Source organism: Aulonocara sp. 'chitande type north' Nkhata Bay, linkage group LG3 (genome assembly GCF_057382095.1).
Source record: "Aulonocara sp. 'chitande type north' Nkhata Bay isolate Kocher_YH1m ecotype deep benthic linkage group LG3, A_spYH_male_GT1.1, whole genome shotgun sequence".
Taxonomy (NCBI): Eukaryota; Metazoa; Chordata; class Actinopteri; order Cichliformes; family Cichlidae; genus Aulonocara; species Aulonocara sp. 'chitande type north' Nkhata Bay.
This window is the reverse complement of record NC_141346.1, coordinates 70629346-70641956: the sequence shown is the minus strand read 5'-3', so window position 1 is coordinate 70641956 and position 12611 is coordinate 70629346. Positions and strand designations below refer to the sequence as shown.

The window sequence follows — 12611 nt, the reverse complement described above, 5'->3', positions numbered from 1 at the left end:
CAGTCACAAACAAACAGGAAGTGATGTCACATGTGTTCCTGTCCACACAGCAGAATGAGTCTATTGCTGACAGTGATGTACAAACAGAGTGAGCATTTCTGAGGCCCAAAATAAACTGAGTAGTTCACTGAATGAACAATGGACTGTGAGCTCAGTTCCTTCATCATTAGTATGGATTATATATGTATATGTATTATATTAGTATCATATATATCAGGTGCTGCTGCTTTCAGTCATTGTGCAAATGTGCTGTTTGTAAGCTTGTAAAGCTGCAGTCAGCTGAGACTGAAGAAGTCACCTGATCAGTGAGCAAACGTTTCTGAAAAGGTCCAGATGAACAGAATCAACCTTTTGGGATCAGCCAGCAATGCAGCATCATTGTTGTTCAGCTTCAGAGGTTTGCAGGAATGAACTGATGACCAGAAACAGCTGCAAAGTCCAAGAAAATACCAGCTGGAGTTCAGCTGCATTTGAAGAAGTCAAAGAAAAGTAAGGATGGCAAAGGGCGACGTTTTCTTCCAAAGAGCTGCAAACATGGTCGACGCCTCATTAGAAGAATCATCTGGACATTTGTGAGGAACTCTAACCAAGAAAGCAACGTCACACAGATCCAACAGACAGTTTCCATGACTGCAAGTGTTGAGTGGAAAAATGCTACATTGCATTATTGCATCCTCTCACCACAGGAGGCGCTGTTGGCACCACTGATTGCTGATCAGCTGTTCTCTGATGATCTGATTGATACTGTGAATAACGGGACTCACTGAACTCTGTGACACAGTGAAGATTACAGAGTTTAACTTCACCCTTTAAGACTGACCACAGAACCAAGTCCGCCAGAGCTTTTGTTATATTTTTACATGCTGTGGAGCCATTTGTGGGAGCATTTCAAGTTGCTATACATCAATACAACTGTTATAGCCCTAATTTTAATAATATGTGTGCATTAAGTCCATAGTAACTACATAAACTGCAAAAACAACCTCTGCTCATCCATCTCTGTGTGTATCAGGATACATTTGGTTCATAATACACAGAAAAATCAGAGTTATTACCTGTAATAAATGTGAAAGATTCCTGCAGTGATAACCAGGCAGGACTGAAACACATCCAAGCTGTCACCACGGTAACAGCACCGCCCATCCACAGGTGAGGGGAGGAGCAAAAAGAGGGACTTTGACCATTTTATACTAAAAACACTCAACTAATGTTTCTAATATGAAACAAATAAGCCCACATTAATGTGAGCGTTTATTAAATAATAATAATGATGATTTCCTCCTGATCTCATTTCCACAGCAGAGAAAACTGTGGTGTATATTGAGGTGGAGGGTGTGGTCTGTGGCTCAGGTGTAGAGTGAGGGTGGGGTGCACCACAGCAGCATGCTGGGACTGCTGAGGGTGGAGGAGGGAGTGATGATGACATCAGAGCTGCAGCACAGAGACCAGTGAACACACAGTCTGTTCATCTTTGCATAGATACAATATACAGCACAATATTGAATGACAGACACGCTGTGGGAGCTTCCACAGATACACTGACGTCAGCATCCAGAGTCCTCCTGCTGCTCCCCCCTCAGAGCCCCGTGATCAGCACCAACACATTCAGTTAGATGACAGAGTCCAGCTGCAGCTAGAATCAGCTCCCCTCTGTGAACAACAGCACAGCGTCAGTGTTTCACACTCAGTGAAAGGAGGAAACAGCAGAAGAACACCATGTGTGCTACGTTTCCCAGGACACACTACAAACTGCACAAATACAGAGCAGCACGTGGAAGGACCTGGAGCTGCATTTACAGAGCTGCAGACAGCGTGATGTCCTGTATGGACAGGTGGAAGGAAGCAAGTCCTCAGCTGGAACACTCGTGTTTGTCCACAGACAGGAAACACAGCAGGAAACTTCCTCACAGAAGTGCAGCTCATGGATAACACACTTCCTGTCAGTCAGAATGAGGCTGCAGCCAAACACAGAAAGGTGTTTTTGTCCAGATGAGCCCAGAGAAGAAACACGAGTGTTCACAGACATCAGAAGCTCAGAGAGGTGAAACATGAGGTTGGAGTCCTCGTCAGCATCCAGAAGAGCTGCTGTGAAACCCTGAGTACTCATGACAGACTCTGATGGCACAAACACATCATGATTCAAACAGAAAGACAAACATGGAGCTCCTGATCCTCCTGCATGAGAACAAGCTGACATGAGCGCTGTGTCTGAGAGTGTCTCCCTGTCACAGTGACAATAACACAGCTGCTGCTCACAGTCATTAAACTGACCTGAGGTCAGCTGTGCTCCTTACATATGAACCATGTGACCTCACATCAGTGCTGTGGATGACTGTAGTCATAGAAGAGTAGAGCTGTAGCAGGTGGTGTGAGGAGGAGGTGGTGTATTCTAGTTAACGCAGTACTGAAACACTCCAGCAGAGGGCGCTGTTAAGTCCTTATTGTAACACAGTTACTGTGTGCAGTTAGACTTCATACATAATCTGCACTTATTTCCATCAGACATGCTGTCAGTAAATGATTGGTTTCTATTGATTCTACTTCCTGTTGACTCGTTTGATGACAGTGAAACAATCACAGCTGATTGTGTGATGATGTAAACTGTCACTGTTACATTCAGTGTGTGTGACATAATGTTAGTGCAGGCTGATAACAGCCTGGTTCTGTTAGAAACACATGAACGTGTCCATAGATCAGTGTGTGTTTAACATGAGAGCTTCAGCCCTGCTGATGTGTTAAATAAAGACATGCAGGAAAACTGATGAGACTCTGAAATAACTCTTTATATTTATAATGTAACTCTGCATCAAAAGAACAACAAAGGATCCCAGACAGGTTTCTGTGAACAAAGACCATTCTGATGTTTCTGTGTTTCTAACACTTTGACATTATTAGTAAACAGACTGCAGTGAGCAGCATTTATAAAGAGCTTCTATATAAAGATATGACAGCTGTTTGACAAGTTTATCACTCTGTGTTTGGACCTGATCAGTCCAGCTGTTTACTTGAAACATGTTCATTTACCTGTTCTGTTATATTCATGTTCTTGTCTCTGTTGAAAACACATTTTAATGTCCCTCAGATTTTTCTCCCAGATGAATAAATATAAAAATGACACAAACTGACTGCAGCTACTTTTTGTCCTTTCTGTCAAAAACCTTCATGTGACTCATGAGAGACACGTTTCAGCTGTTTGTGACAGATCAGAGGCCAACAAGTCATTTATAACACTTTCCATCATTGTTTAAAGTTCTCAGTGTTTCTGTGTTGCTGCGTATAGGATCTCCCAGCATCATCACTGTGCTGTCCAATCATTGTGTGCGAGGTTACCCTTATAGTGCGATGTGTGTTTGCACAAAGAGAAGCATGTGTGTCAAATATAAATAAGCACAGAACAGAAACAGCTGCTCGTTTCTTCTGTTTAGAGTCAAGTTAGTGTTTTGTGTCTTTGTTTGAGGCCTGATGTCGAGCAGAGGTGTGTGTAACTGCACTGGTCTGTTATATGTGTGAAGTGTGTGCTTCTCTTCAGCATCATCTTTGTCACTGCTGATTCCTTTGTGTCATCATGTGTTGAGAAGAGAGAACAGTTATAACGGAGGAGCAAAAGGAAGCCCTGAAATCTGCATCAACAAGGAAGTGTTGGCTCACCAGTGATCCCAGCAGAGCCACTGGTTTGGCTCCAGTTGTTCTAGATTCAATGATGTTGTTGCTACAGATACATGTCAGCATCTTTATTGAATTTAATATGAAGCAGAAATGGTGTCATTAGGAGAAGAAGAGGAGAACAAGTCCGGCGAGGAGGCAGCAGCTCTTAAAGATGAAACAGCAGCTCAGCCCTGAGCTCAGAGAGCTGCACATGAAAAAGCTCCTCAAGCAGATCCTGTCAGAGGTTTGTCATCAACAGGAGGAACTGTTCACATCATAGGATGAAGATGCTGTCAGCTGGATGAAGAAGGTTATTTAATGCAAACGTTCACACTGAAGTCAAATTGTTGTCGTGTTGAACAGATTCATGTACTGATCGTCTCCAGAATGTTAGAAGAGCTTCAATGAATCATTAGAAACAACTTACAGCTGCACAGCTGTGTCAAACACATCTGTGTGTCATTGTGGGATTGTTGTGTTTCTACATGTGACACACGTCTAAAACATGCACACAATCTGAACACAAACAGGGACTCATGTGTTCCCACAGCCAGATGCTGAGAGCCATTTCCTTGTAGTCCTGTGTCTACATACATGAACCATTAGATGTTATTGGAATGATTGTCAGCTCTGATAGTTTCATGTGTGTTTAGCTGGACGCTGTTTGATCCTCGACATGTTTAAAGGTGTCCAGTCCTGAGACACTGGGGCTGGAAACAGCTGTGATGTCATTGGACTGTCACACAGACAGAAGTGCATGAAGCGAGCAGCCGAGGAGCCGCTGATGTTTTGGATTCAACAGCATTTGAAAGGTCGACACAGACACATTTGCACACAGAAAGCTGAATCTGTCATATGCCACAGTGAACTCACTGTTCAGTGTTTTTCAGGAAGCTTCTTAACTGCCTCTGCTGCCAAACAAGCAGCTGATGTCCTTGAGAAGAAGCTGAAGAAGTCTTCAACAACAAATACAGGAAGTGGACTTTCAAATACTAGATTCACTTTAGACTCACAGAGAAATGACTCAACCAGCTGTGTTTGACTATATGAAAGGTCAGTGTGTGTCTGCACACAGACTGTTGTGTTGGACTGTTATTCAGTTGTCTGCTGAATGTTTTCAAATGTCTGCATCTCAGCTGTGATGAGGCTGGGGGTCATGGGAGGCCACCGTAGCAGCCTCTTCAACATCATGACATCATCATAAATGCTGCTGGACTGTCTGATGGGCTGACGGTGAAAAAGCCGTCGGGAAGGAAACAGAAGACATTTCAGAGGCTGCAGCAGATTTCTTTGATTCGGGGCCTTTTTCAGCTTTATTGGACAGAGCAGTGAAGATAAGTGACAGCAAAGCAGAGAGAAAGGGGGCGTGGCCCGGGTCAAAGCCAGGCCAGCTGCTCTCCACCTCGTGGTCACCTGCTCATCCTAGTGAGCTCCACCAGCAGCCCTTTCACACACTTTACACTGTCAAACACTGTGTGTGGACCTCAGCTAACAACAGGCTACATTTAAGTCTGGACTACATGCTTTTATATTGTTTTTATTCCATCAGCAGCTCAACATCATGAGCAGCTTTGACATAAAGACATCAAACTCAAGCTGACTTTAAACTACTTTTAATACAGGGGCTCAAAAACAACAACATCTTTATTATATATCAGGACAGAAAGTCATTTCATCTCAAAGGGAAACAGCTTTATTTGGAATAACCAGCACTATCAACTGGTTTGGGATCTCCACCAGTTTCATGTCTTTGCAGCTTCTCCAACAAAGTTCCTGTAAAATCAGCATGTTTGTCTTTATTGGTTTGATAGTGATTGATTATTCAGTCCCAATCTGCTGTCATCTAAAGAACAAAATGATGTTTCTATGAGTCACAAAGCTCCAGATGTTGTCGGCTTCACAAAGAAAACAAAGAACTTAAACACAAAGTGTTTGGAGCCAAAATGTTCCCAAGCTGCTCTTTTTGAAATGGCAGAGGTACAGTGGTGTCTAACAGCACACTGTGGAAGGCAAACATGTTATTGTTGGATGAAACTTCATGAATCCTTTGTAGATTTGAGCTGTTGGAGCCTTTCTTTTCTCTTCAGGTGTACAGATGCTGAGGAGGCAGGTGAAGCAGGTGGAGCTGTTGTGATGCTGGCAGAGGGTGTGTCTTAGTAACTCTGTGAGGCAGAAGTGGATCCAACATTGTGGATGTGTTGATGTTGGAGCCATTAAGAGTCTCTGGCCACACTGTAGGATTTCCCTTTGATCCACTGTGGGGGCATTTTGGAGTCTGTCAGTGAAACTCTTCATGTTTGTGTTTGACTCCAGTTTATAGAAACAGAGAAATGTGTCATGCTTTTGTTCGGCCTCCACAAATACACACATTTGTTCATTGGTTGGACTTTTTGGAAGGAGACACATTGAAAACCATGTTAATAAGATCTTGTTGTTTCCTGTGGATCCGACACAGAGAGTGGACTTCAGACAGAAAGCGTGGAAGAGATTTTAGAGGCCGTGTGTGGCAACAGGAAGTTTCTGTGTGTTTGCTGATCTTACATGTGGAAAACAACACGTGATGTTTGTGAAGTTCTACAATTGATTGATTGATTGAATCTTTATTTTGAACATGTTGAAAAAGTATAAAAAAAAATAGAATTAAAAGAGACAAATGAACAAAGCAAACAAAAGGAAAACGAGCAACCACAACTCCAAATAACGTCCATGTTCAAAAAGGAGCAGGAAGAAGCATAAGCTTATTTAATCCCACCCCTTTTCCACTATCTAGTATCAATAGACTACAGAAATACCTCCTTGTAATTACATTATATGTTATGTGTAATTTTTTTTTTTTTTTTTTTTTAATATATACACATATATGTTTCTATCTATCCATACCTACGTATATACACACATACGCACATATACACATTTTCAATAACCCCATTAACACCTGAAGGATACACAACCTACAATTTTATATATATTTAATATATATATATATATATATATATATATACATATACACATACACATATATATATATACATACATACATATACACATACATATATACCCATACCAACAAACCCGTGCATGCGCACACACATGAAAATATTAGACAAGAACACCCTATCAAATCTCTACCTTTTCCCTGTACCCTGTAAAAACCATATCCTTAAACCGCTTTTTAAACTGCGCCATGCTTGGACATTGCTTCATATCTTTACTTAGTCTGTTCCACAGCTTCACTCCACACACAGAGATGCAAAAACTTTTTAATGTTGTACGGATACGAGGATGTTTTAAATTTAATTCCCCCCTCAAATTGTATCCCCGTTCCCTTTTAGAAAACATTTTTAGAATATTGTCAGGAAGCAGGTTATTTATTGCTTTATATATAATTTGTGCTGTGAGAAAATGAACCAGATCTGTGAATTTTAGAATTTTTGATTTTAAGAATAGTGGATTTGTATGATCTCTGTAACCAGTTTTATGGATTATCCTTATGGCCCTTTTTTGTAATATAAAGATTGATGATAGCGAACATTTGTAAGTATTGCCCCAAACCTCTGCACAGTAATTCAAATACGGTGCAATCAGGGAACAATAGAGAATGTGGAGTGATTTGTGGTCCAGAATGTGTTTTACTTTACTCAAGATTGAGACACTTCTTGAAATTTTGTTATGTATATGATTTATATGAGACTTCCAGTTTAATTTATCATCTATAATCACACCAAGAAACTTATGTTCAAGTACTCTTTCAATTTCCACACCATCTACATGAATCTGCACTTGTGCATTTCTAAGGGAATTCCCAAATAAGATAATTTTAGTTTTACTTAGATTTAGCGATAGTTTGTTCCTGTTAAACCATTTTTTAATTTTGCACATTTCTGAAGTAATTGTATCCAGCAGCTCCTTTAGATTCCCCCCAGAACAAAAAATATTTGTGTCATCTGCAAATAATACTAATTTTAATATATCAGATGCCTTACAAATATCATTTATATAAATAATAAATAATTTTGGACCCAGTACAGAGCCTTGTGGAACACCACAAGCAATGTCCAAGCATGATGAGGAATGGACACCCAGCTTCACAAATTGTTTCCGGTCACTTAAATAATTTTTCACCCATTGCAGTACAACCCCCTAATCCCATAGCGTTCCAGTTTATTAATTAATATGTCATGATTGATTGTGTCGAATGCTTTCTTGAGATCCAGAAATACTCCAGCTGCATACTGTTTCTGATCTATAGCATTCGTAATCTCCTCAATTGATTCGATTAATGCCAGAGATGTTGATCTTTTTGATCTGAATCCATATTGACTGTCAGAGAGTAATTTATATTTATCTAAGAATTTGTCTAATCGTTTATTAAACAGGTTTTCTAGGATTTTGGAGAATTGTGGTAGTAAAGAAACAGGCCTGTAATTTGTGAAGTGGCGTCTATCCCCGGTTTTATACAGCGGCACAACTTTAGCTATTTTCATTTTGTTTGGCACTTTTCCCGTCTGAAATGATAAGTTGCAAATATATGTTAGAGGTCCTACAATTCCTTCAATGACCTTCTTGACGATTTTCATGTCAATATCATTACAATCAGTGGATGTTTTATATTTACACATGTGTACAATGTCAATTATTTCTTTTTCCTCCACTGATGTGAGGAACATTGAGTTAGGGTTCCTATCAATCAGGTTTTCACTACATTCTACTGATGGCAGTGACTCAGGAATTTGTTCTGCCAGTTTTGGTCCAATATTTACAAAATAATGATTAAAGCTGTTGACCTTATCAGCAGTGTTTTCCATAATATTGCCATTATCGATAAAGTATTGTGGATAACTTTGTTGTCCAGAATTATATTCCTTTCATATTATGTTTATTGTTGTTCAATATTTTACTATAATACTCCTTTCTACATACACGTATAATATTGGTCAACTTATTTTTGTATTTTTTATATTTATTTTCAGCATCTTTTGTTCTTTGTTTTAGGTATTCCCTATAGAGTGTATTTTTCTTTTTACATGCATTTTGTAAACCCTTAGTGAGCCATGGTCTATCTGAATATTTGTGCTTTCTGTTGTATTTTATTGTTGGACAGTTTTTATCGTACAACTCCATGAATATTCTTAAAAATATGCCATATGCAATATCAATATCAGCTTCTTTGTACACCTTGTCCCAGTCCTGATTTAATAGATCGTTCTTAAATGCAGTCATCGTTTCTTCTGTCCTTACACGCCTGTATCTCAGTTGTTCTTCATGCTGATTTTTCTTATAATTAGTGTCATAAACTGCAAAAACTGGTAGGTGATCACTGATGTCATTAATTAATATTCCGCTCACAATGTTGTTTTCCATATTGTTAGTGAAAATATTGTCAAGTAAGGTGGCATAATGTGGTGTAATTCTGCTAGGCCTGGTTATTTTAGGATGTAAACTCAAACTGTACATAGTGTTTAGGAATTCGTCGGTCATTTTATGCTTTTTCGGATTCAACAGGTCAATATTAAAATCACCACAGATAAACATAACTTTTTGATTTGTTTTAGAGAATATTTCCTCTATGAAGTCATTAAATACTTGAATACTAGAGCCAGGTGTTCTATATATACAGCTAATTATTACATTTTTTTCTTTTTCCTTATAAATTTCAATTGTTATACATTCTAGTAAATTATCAATTACAGTTGTCATACTTTCTACCACCTTGTAGTTTAGGTTTTTATCCACATACACAGCTACTCCCCCTCCACTCTTGTTCCTTCTATTTACAAAATTCACTTCATATCCCTCCAGTCCAAAGTCCGTTCCTTTCTCCGCATTGATCCATGTTTCAGAAATGGCAATAATTCCAAATGGATTTGTCAACTCATTTAGATATTCCTTTATATTGTTGAAGTTGGCATACAGACTTCTGCTATTAAAATGGATTACTGATAATTTATTTTCCGTGTTGATGGTGTGCTTAAACTGTTCATCAGTGAAGTAGCAGCAGTTACTGCTGATGTTGTAGAAGAAATTATTTTCCGGGTCTATATCCTTTTCTAAGTCTAGAACATTATGGTCTGTGTATCGAAATGTTCTCAGTTCCAGATTATCATAAAGAGAATTCCAATGAGTCATGTTGATATTGTTGCCGGATGCAGATGAAGTTCTTTTGGACTGTGCCATGTGTTGTGTTGTGTGTCACGTCACATGTGTATTCATACCTCCAGAGTAAGTTGACCTCAGTATTTGTCCAGCTCTTCCATATTTCTGATGACCAACACTTTGGCTTGTTCCGGTGTTCCATTGAGTTTAATGAATACTTTGCAGTTGGTGGTCCATGTATTTTGAATTTTTCCCTGTTTCTTCAAGTAACGTGCTTTCCTGGCAATGTCCGCATTTCTTTTTATCAGATGTTCGTTCATGAAGACATCGGATCCTTTCAGTTTCCTTCCTTGTTTTAACAGTGCTGTTTTCTGTTTTCTGTTTGCAAATCTCACAATGATGGCTGGTTTGTTACTGTCATTTTTTCGGGGTAGAGGGTGGCAAGCCTCAATAATCCACTTCCACACCTTTGGACCGTAGAAAGGTAACCACTTGATGCTCCGTGGAGTTGACATCTTCCTCTCCTGGCCCTCCTACATTGTCAGTGGTGACCGCCCGGGCGTATGACCGGGGTTTGATGCGAAGCCCCGTGATGATAACATCGTTCATCCGGGTGTACTGCTCCAAATCCGCCACTCTGTTCTCCAGGTACGCCAGCCGCCGATCCTTCTCGGCGTTCTGGATGTGGAGAGCCTTAACTTCCTCGACCAGGTCCAGGATGGCTTTCTGCTGCAGTTTGACAGTAGAAATCTCCTCTGTCATAAACTCCAGCGACTTCTTAATATCGTCTCCTTCCTCGGCTGACAGAACTTTTTTCGGGCCCATGCTGAGAGACGCTCTCGTAGCTTTGCCGTGACGACCGGCTGATCATTGTTCTCACAGCATTTTGAGTGGGAACAGTTCAAACTGGGAGTAGTGGGAGTTATTTACTGATTGAAACAAGCTGAATGTTTCTGTGACGATGAAGATCAGCAGCTCAGCTGATCAATGAACTGACATCTATCAGTCGTTTCATGAGATGAAGTCATCAGCAGACATTTGTTCTGACTGTGTGATGAATGTCAGAACGTCAGGGCTCTGCTTTAGTCACTGCTTGATGATCATTGGCTCATTGTTGAATCCAGGGGCCCAGTCTGACCTCTGACCTTTGCTGCAGGTCTTCTGTGTTATCTCCACTTTCATGTCTGATCTTCTACTTGTAGTCCTGTGTCTACATATACAGTGGCTTTCAAAAGTATTCGGCCCCCTTGAACTTTCCCACATTTTGTCACATTACAGCCACAAACATGAATCAATGTTATTGGACTTCCAGGTGAAAGACCAACACAAAGTGGTGCACACGTGAGAAGTGGAACGAAAATCATACATGATTCCAAACATTTTTTACAAATAAATAACTGCAAAGTGGGGTGTGCGTAATTATTCAGCCCCCTGAGTCAACACTTTGTAGAACCACCTTTTGCTGCAGTTCCAGCTGCCAGTCTTTTAGGGTCTGTCTCTGCCAGCTTTGCACATCTACAGACTGAAATCTTTGCCCATTCTTCTTTGCAAAACAGCTCCAGCTCAGTCAGATTAGATGGACAGCGTTTGTGAACAGCAGAAATTGAAATTGAAATTGCAGTGAAGTCAGCTAGAAACTTACAGTGACGTGGACATCATGCAAAGACTGCCAGACTCTGTAATACTGCAAATGATCAGTGACTCAGGTTAACACTAAACTTTAAACGGCACCTCTGTGTCTCTGTGTGCTGAACATCTAGGATTGAGTCAGGCTGCATCAGCTGAAGCTGTTATTTGTATATATCAGTATTTTTTTATTCAGGTGTGGGGAAAATACGTAAGACTGCAGTGAAGCGATGCACCAGATGAATCCCTGGCCAAAGGTATCGTACTCAAATCAGACTACTGATCCAGCCACATCAGCCTTTTGTGAGGTCTGTTTAAAGTAGACTAAAAGTGAACTGCAGGTTCCTGAGAGGTGCTCTGTGAGCACAGAAACACATGTTCATACATACAGCTGCAGCAAACTTACATTAATTTTAAATAGATTTGTTACTCTGATGTCTGTCTCTGTGTTAGTCCTCTGACAGACTGGTGACCTGTCCAGGTGTGCTCTACCTACTACTGGGACAGGTTCCAGCCTCTGTAATAGAAATGTTCTGTTATTCTCATTTAAAGTGTTTAAGTGCTTATGCATATGCTTAGTTGTGACACTGTTACTGTTCAGTGAAAGTTGCTAAAACTAGATGAACTTACTTCAGCAGTTTGAGAAAACAACTCCCTTTACAGGTGCTGATAAGGCCAAGGGCACAAAACAGCACAACCATTGATGCGTTAGGTTTCATAGCGAGACACGTGAAGTGTGGTAGGATCAGTTTGTAACTTCCTCCCTCTTCCTTGGAAGGCGTAAAGGAGGAGGAGCACGACCTCTGTGGCAGCGCTGACATGACTGAACTGTGATGTTTGATGTGTGTTGGCGCAGTAATAAATAGCTTGATCACAGCTCTTTCTGTGTTGCAGACTTTATTTAAAAAATTCCACGAAACCCCCCCACTGTGAACCTGAATTGAATATTCAGAAGACATTTGTTTAAATAGTTCTACAAATCTGAGCTGTTGGTGTGTCCTTGGATTGTGTGGTAATAATATTAGAGCCTGCAATCTTTCTTACTGGATCTCTACTATGAGTCATGTTACCTGAGATTAGTTCTATGTTTACCTGTCAGCCTGGACGAATGTGCTGTGTGAAGAATGTAAATGACATCAGATCTGAACTGCTTACATCTAAGGAGCCTGTTCATATTTAATTGTAATATGAACCAATGATTTTCTGATTGATTGCTGATATATACAGTGGGGCAAAAAAGTATTTAG

At 40.2% G+C, this 12611-nt stretch overlaps 2 protein-coding genes across 2 annotated transcripts in view; both read left to right on the top strand.

The window, feature by feature from the left end:
• Positions 1-41, top strand: part of LOC147336902 (protein NLRC3-like) — a 53571-nt gene extending 53530 nt beyond the window's left edge. The window contains exon 11 of the mRNA XM_086285687.1: positions 1-41. This exon is cut by the window's left edge and continues 724 nt beyond it. The gene's annotated coding sequence lies outside the window, so the exon portion shown is untranslated.
• LOC147336896 (protein NLRC3-like) overlaps positions 1-12611 on the top strand; it is a 172271-nt gene that overhangs the window by 53530 nt on the left and 106130 nt on the right. The gene's annotated exons all lie outside the window — the stretch shown is intronic.